Below are 7,875 nucleotides of genomic sequence, written 5' to 3' on the forward strand. Positions count from 1 at the left end.
ATATTCACATAAGCAAGCAGAGTTAATGATCTATTTGTCATATGCATTACAAATTCCCAATACTATGATGGATTACCTCTGCCATCCAGTATGCTCCAGGAATGATCCCTTCTATCATACTTCCCCCAGTGCACTAGCAATAATATTAGCAAAAACAAAGTATAATTCAATAGGGTTAAACACTTTGCCCAAATAAGTCATATTTAGCTGAGTAAATTCACTAGGGAAAAATATCATCACAAAATAGTCTAAATGGCTCCCTATTTAGAAAGGTGTGGTTAGAAAACAGCTCATCTGAGAAAAAAGACCTGGAGGCTTTAGTGAGCTGTAAGTTCAGTAAGAGTTAGCATTGTGATAGTCTGACAAGAAAGCTAACTCCTCCCACCTTAAGCTATATTAAAACAGGCAGTACCCAGGCTATGACAGTAATAAGTCCGTCCCATTGTCTTCTTCTTGGATCAAACCATATCAGGAATATTATGTTCAATTTAGGGCATTACATTAATAATTTCAAGAGTGACCAGTAAGATCCTTCCATATAAGGACTAGGTAGAGGAACCAGGGATGTTTAACCAGTAGAAGACTGGACCCAGAGGGTGGGTGATCAGGCACGATACAGCTATATTTAAGTACTCGAAGAGCTATATCACAGAATAGGGATCAAATGTGTTCTCCTTGATCTCAGAGAGAGCAGAACTAGGAACAACTAGGAGAAATTTCAGAAAGTTCAAGTTAGGCTTGTTGGAAGGAAAAACTTTCTAACAATATAACATTGATTATAAATATCAATATTACCTTGATAGGTAATGGTTTCTCTCTCACCAGAGGACTTCAAGCAAATTGGCTTGGAGCAAATATAGCTTAGAGCTATAAAAGATCATAGTGCTCAACTAATCCAATAACTCCTTGAGACCCAAAGATGTTAATTAATTAGACCCAGATCACCTAGAGAGCAAATAGCAGAGTTGAGATTTGACCTCAGGTCCTCAGAATCTAAAGCTTCTTTGGAAACAGCTTCCTTCCTGCTGCCTCCCCCAACCCCAGCCCTCCCAACTGAAGCCTAATATCATAACCCCAGCTTCTCAGAAGTCTACAGTGATTATCTCAGCCTGGAGTCGTCTTTCCTTCCTCTATAATAATAATAATAATAGTAATACTAATAGCGGCTAACATCTATATAGCCCATTAAGGTTTTCAAAGTGCTTTACAAATATTAACTTCTTTTACCCTTACAACAACCCTGAGAGGTAGGTACTATTATGATCTCCATTTTACAGATGAAGAAATTGAGGCAGACATAATTTGCTAAGGGTTGCCCAGTCAGTAAGTATCTGAGACAACATATGAACTCAGGTAGTCCTGACTCCAGGTCCAGAGCTCTAGCCAATGTGCCATCTAGCTGCTCTAACTCTTTCCTCTGGGATTCTATATAGAGCACATGTTTACACCTGGAAAGAAAATTAATAACAACAAACTATAACTAACATTTATGTATCCCTCGATACTTTATAAAGTACTTCATGTAAGTTATCTCATTTGGTCCTTATAAGACAGCTATCATTATCCCTATTTCACAGATGAGGAACTGATCTGAAAAAGGAGAATTGAATTATCCTGGGTCACGTAGTCAACAAATGTGTGAGGTTGGAAGCTATACGACTTCTGTTTAGGTACAGGTGAGATTACAGCACATATTAGGTCCCTTTCAAAGGAGATATTCTGTGACTTGCCTCATATTGCTTTATCTTACAGTCTTCTAGCTGAATCCAACGTACAGAAATAGCCATACTACACCACAGAACATAAGTGTATAAGAGAGGTACAGACAACTCACTTTCAGATTATTCCTGCCATCTAGCAGCAGGATAAAAAACTACACAGCAAAGATAGATGTGGAGAAGCAGGAGGAGGAAGAGGTGGCAGTGGTGGAGAAAAAGGAGAAAGTGGAAGAACCAAACATTTATATGTAGGTACACACCTAAAACAATATATACAATGAACATATAAAGACTAAGATTGAGCATCAAGATTATTAGTGATTAATGTTGGATGACAGCCTATTGTATGGCAAGCATTTGTTAGAAATTGGAAATGCAAAAAATAATAGACATGGTTCCTATTCTGAAGGAGCTTCTAATCTAGTTGGAAAGATAGTACATGCATAAGGGAAAAATAGTACCAAGGTGGCCTTCACTGTCGTCTATATATATAACCCAGAGGGATGGGCTGATTGGGCACGGATGATACAAGCTAGCCTCAACCAAGGATGGAAGAAGAATTTTAAAATGTATAGATCAGATTTCTGCTTAAACACTGTTTTGTATACAAGAATCATATGCTTCCTTAAATAAACATAGTCTACCCATGTTTGGGGAGAATCATTGGCAGGTTGGCCATTTAATGATGAATTTTTTAGCCAGAACACTTTTTGAAGACCATCTACTATATTGTAGAAGGGATGGAATCTGTCTGCCTGGGTGAAGGGGGGTTTCACTCAACAAGGAAATTTCAGATCCTTAAAGTAGACAACTTGAGTACAATTCTCTTCTTGGATGAGAGGATCATAGATACAGAGCCATAGGGGACTCACAAGCCACATAGTCCTATCACTGCATTTTGCAGACAAGGAAACTGAGGGCCAGAGAGTTTATGACTTGTCCTGGGTTACACAGGTAATAAATGACAAAGGAGGACTTGAATCCTGTTTCTCTAACTCCTAAGCTATCGCTTATATTACTCTACTATATGGCCTCTAGTGTAATGTGTAACTAACAATGTATAAAATACTAGATCTCTGATACAAAATCCAATATCTCTATAAAAAATATGGACACTAAATGACTTTACCAAGGCATTGGGGAAATAAAAAGCAGGAAGAGGAAGAGATTATACATTAAAATAAAACCACAAAAAGGACCTAATGAAAATTTGGCCAATTGCTTGTAATGGGTTTTATCTGGCTTTTAGTATTTAGCTTCAAAAACCAAGAATAATGATAAAGTAATTCAAGTCTAATGAATTGCATACTCACACTAGTGTTGTCCTTCAAAGTAAATAGTTATCTAATTCTCAGAAGGCAATATACTTGTTCCAGTGATACTATCATGGCTCAAAATGTTTCTGAAACTTCTCTTTGGGACCTACAGTGTAAAACACTTAAACCTTTGGTATTTAATAAAGTATGAAATGAATTATTGTTAAATGAATTCTCTTTGACTTCCAAACTACTCAAGAAAATTAGCCTCGTGGCTTGGTACTTACCCTTTGTTTTCAACCCTCCACTAGAATTACATACCATTTGCCAGACTTAACTCCAAATTGTATTTTGAGGATGGATTTAATTTTGAAAAGAGCCAAAAGATTTTTTTTCTATTGAGGATATTCCAAAAAATGAAATGTCAGCTCTGAAGGTAATTCTAAAGAAGTTCCAAAACATGTTTGAGCAATAATAGAATTGTAGAGATAAGTGCATGGCCTTCCAAAGTGACTACTTTGAAGGGGATAACTCACATTTGAATCCATTAATTCTGTTATGTCTGTCTAAAAATCAGCTTAGTCACCTAAGTTAGTTACCTAACTCTTCCATATTATGAGAGTTCACAGACAATGAGAACAGGCACACTATTAAGATCACTGTTTTCTGAGCTCAATTGTCCTTTCCCCTAAAGATCAGGAGATATACCCATCTCCATTTTTTTTTTCATGGAGTATAGTCATTCTTCAGCTACCACATTCCCACAAGGAGAAAAGGAATGAAATATATTCTATTCTGAATTAAAGCATTTCAGGAATCAGTAGATTAAGCAAGAAAAACAACTGAAAAACTTGAGGTCAAATGTTGGGACCTCTTGTTAGAGCTTATTTCTGCATTGGAGTCCCTTTGAAGTCAGTAGAACTTCAAGCTGGACCATTTCCATGGGGATGAAGAGCAAGATGAGAACTAGTCCTTATCACATTGGTCTACAAAAGAGTTCTCAAGTGGCAGACCACAGCATGAACATCTGGAAGAGTCAAATATTTACAAATTGCTCAAATGTTAAATAAGTGCTCGTGATGTGACTGTCCTAAAAAACAAATTAGCTGGATAAAAACAGGCCAGTGTCCTTGCTGGAGATACTGGGCATAATTAATTTGAATTACCTTATTCGAAATATATTTAACTGAATTGCCATACCCTTAAAATGAAATGATGGAGGAACTGTGGTGAATTATCAATGACACAAGGTTAAAAAAAAACCTCATCGTTTGATGCGAAACTAAAGGTAGTGAAGGAAAAAGCATTCTTGAAAGTTAAATGTGAAACTATGAAAACATAAGTAAGAAAAACAGCAGCAACAACAATAATTACTTGAATTTTGGAAATGCCAGTTAATGTCATAAAAAATTCAAGGATGATTCTCAAACTTCTAGATTCCTTCCATTCCATCTACTCTAAAAGTGTCTAATAAGTAAGATAAGAACTATTGCAATCTTGAAAATAAAGTATATTTAAAAAAACTACTCCTATTCCATACTGTTTAGTTTTTCTAGCTAAGCCTTTTCACTGGACAGTTATATAAATAGTAAAACAAATGAAAAAAATATTCTTTTCTATTTCATTGGGCAAATGCCTTTTTTTTTTTTTTGCAAGGTTGGTCTAATGGAAGAACTCTCAACTGAAATTGAAATATGCGTGTGTGTGTATATGTATATATCTCAATAGATGGATATAGATATTGTCTGAGTTCCTAAACTGAAGAGACAGTGAGATCTGAGCCCTAACAACACATTCAAAGAGTTTAGAATGAAAGGAAACAGAGATATGGGATTAGAGTTAATGATAGTTTAGGATCCCCGAGGGTTGGATTTTTTAGGAGCAAGCACATTCCAGTGTTCTTAAAATCAGTACACATCTTCCAATGAGCAACAAAAAAGTTTACATTATCAACAAGTAAACCCCAAAATAGAGGAGTTTGAGACTCAGAATAAAATCAGAAATGGCTGTGGGACAAGTGTTAAGTGGGAATTATATTTAGAGAGCAGATGATATTCTTAGAGACAAACAACATGTGAGAAGAGCAAGCCAGGAATCATCTACTCTTCCGGGGACTATTATTGTTTTATTCAATATTTTCACCCACAGAAGTGCTTTACTGACAGGTCTTCTCATCCCATCTCATCAAGCTGAGTTTATTCTGAGAATATCCTGGGTAAAACAATAACAGGATGTAAAACCATCAGCAAGCTTCTGGGGGTGGGTATTCAAGAGAGGCATAATGAATTCCATTACTAATAATGACCCTCAGGGGCTCATCTGATTGGTGGTGTTTATCTGGCAATAATGGGAAGAAAAGGAGAAGCTATGATGTGAAAGAGTAGCTGGAGTTCTTTAAGATACCACTGGCTCCTTCCTCAAGAAAGGCAGCCTACCTAGATAATAATTACAGACCTAACCATCAAACCCTTTGGTTAACTGAAAGAATAAAAAGGAGATTTAAGCTATAAAGACATGAAAACATAATCTGTCTTTGAAAATTCTAGGGCAAAACTTTAAGCTAGATAAAAAAGGGAGTAATAATAGAAAAATGCCTAATACGATGATATAGTTATAATACACCATTCTGGAATGTCCTTTTTTTTTTTTTTTGCCTTTTGGAGGGCAATTGGGGTTAAGTAATTTGCCCAAGGTTACACAGCTAGTTTTTTCATGTGGGTGTTAAATGTCTGAGGCCGGAACCGAACTCGGGTCCTCCTGACTCCAGGGCCACCTAGCTGCCCTTGGAATGTCCTTTTCTACCATCTATAGTAACCTCTTTCTCTAAAAGTGTATTGTCTAGTTTTTTTTAATTTCCCAAATTCCATCCTTTGAAAGAAATTAGAAGAACCTCAGAGCTACATTTTCAAGCTAGAAAGTTAATCTAGGGTAATTTCCTATTATTATAGTGCTGTCCCCCCAACCCCATCCTCCATTGAACTTGAACACTTTAGGCCCTTTGCCTGGTTCCAACTGCCCACACATAGACAAAATTAATTGGGCTCCTATTTTTGGGTTTCCATTCTCTTAGAAACCTAAAGATAAGACATGCTTCTTTCATGTAATCACAAAAGGGGTGACCCAGAAGGAAACACAAACTCACACACCAGTCCAGTTAAGAAAAGCATCCCAGATTGAAGAGAAGGGTTCTTTAACCTTTTTTGTGTCAAGGACCCTTTGTTAGAATAATGCTATGTTGCCTACATTAATAATTGAAAGAGATTCTAAAAGTCAGTTAAAAGTTAGTGAAAATAGAGATGTCTTTTTTCCTATCCAAGTTCATAGACCCTCCTCCCTTGGGAACTTGTGGACCCCAAGTTGAGGATCCATGCATAATGGGAAGGGAATTTTCTGGTTCACATGATGTATGAGCACCTTGATGATGAAATTGATAAGAATTCCCAATCTTCGATGGATCACTAGTTTTTATTGACATAATCTAACTATCTCCCAATTAGTGTCATAGTTGAGAACATGGTCCAGCCTATTCACCTGCCATTAATTAGTCTCCTTTTGCTATAACTCTGTGCCACTTTACTTTTCCTTCTTTCAGCACTGACAGCTGGCTTTGCTAACTGTTATTGGCATGAAGTTGTCAAGGGCATGTGACTCTGTTTACTTATCACAGAGATGCCCACCCCTGGGCATTCTTCCTTAGTGACTAGGGAGTTAAGGTCATTTGTGGAAAATAACCTCCCTAGTTGACCTTGCCTGACTCTCATGCAGGTCTCCTCTCAGATTTACTCTGTGCCTTGGCCTTCAAAATAGCACAAGGTCTGACAGTAGACAATATAAGACACCTAGAGGGATCTGAGCAATGCACATGAGTTTCTAATGAACTTTTTTTCAGAGGTTCAGCACCCAGAGCCCAATGCATCAAGGAGAGACAATGAAGGAAAAATCTATCTGACAAAAACTGAGCTGCTGCAAGGTTCTTGACTCTTTACCCATCATCCCCATTATCCCATACAATCCACTATGAACCTTGAAAAGATGTGCTGAAAATGCTGCAGCAATACTGGTCAACACTGTTCTAACTTACCTACCTTCTCTTTCCCCAAACCAAGTGTAGGAAGTGCAGGAAGCTCATCTTTTGATAGCCACAAGTCTGGGCAAAGGCCCTCTCCCTTCACCTGGAGCTAACAACTTCTTAGTGGTCATCTGCATCCTGGCACCTCATGGAGTTTTCAGTATGCTACTGGAAAGGGTTAGAATTGCTAAAACTCCCCTCCATATTAAGTTGTAGTTCTTGAAAAAGACAAATGATGTTTCTAAGATGATTTTTTTATACAGTCAATTAATTCTTTGCTAAAAAAAAAAACAACAAATTTTTGCAAGGTCAGATAGGAGCAGAAAGAAGTCACACACCAAAAGCACACAATTTATGGAAGACCAGACTGGAAGAGCCATAGAAGAGAAGGGATATTAATGATATCTAGTGCGCTGCAGATAGAAAGAGAAGACAAAAAGTGGAAAGTAGGGACAACGCTGACTCAAAGAGAAAGGGCTTTCTCTACCCTCAAGGACTCTGTTGCCTGCTCTCTAGGGGGCTTGCTGTTCTGGACTCTTTTTCTTTCTTTCTTTCTTTCTTTCTTTCTTTCTTTCTTTCTTTCTTTCTTTCTTTCTTTCTTTCTTTCTTTCTTTCTTTCTTTCTTTCTTTCTTTCTTTCTTTCTTTCTTTCTCTCTCTCTTTCTTTTCCTTCCTTCCTTCCTTCCTTCCTTCCTTCCTTCCTTCCTTCCTTCCTTCCTTCCTCCCTTCCTCCCTCCCTCCCCTCCCTCCCTCCCTCCCTTCCTCCTTCCCTCCTTCCTTCCTTCCTTCTTTCTTCCTTCCTTCCTTCCTTTCTTCTTTCCTTCCTTCCTTCC

The sequence above is a fragment of the Petaurus breviceps genome, unplaced genomic scaffold, assembly GCF_028583685.1.
Source record: "Petaurus breviceps papuanus isolate PSGF00001 unplaced genomic scaffold, PetGlider_PUasm1.0 98, whole genome shotgun sequence".
In the NCBI taxonomy this organism is placed as follows: Eukaryota; Metazoa; Chordata; class Mammalia; order Diprotodontia; family Petauridae; genus Petaurus; species Petaurus breviceps.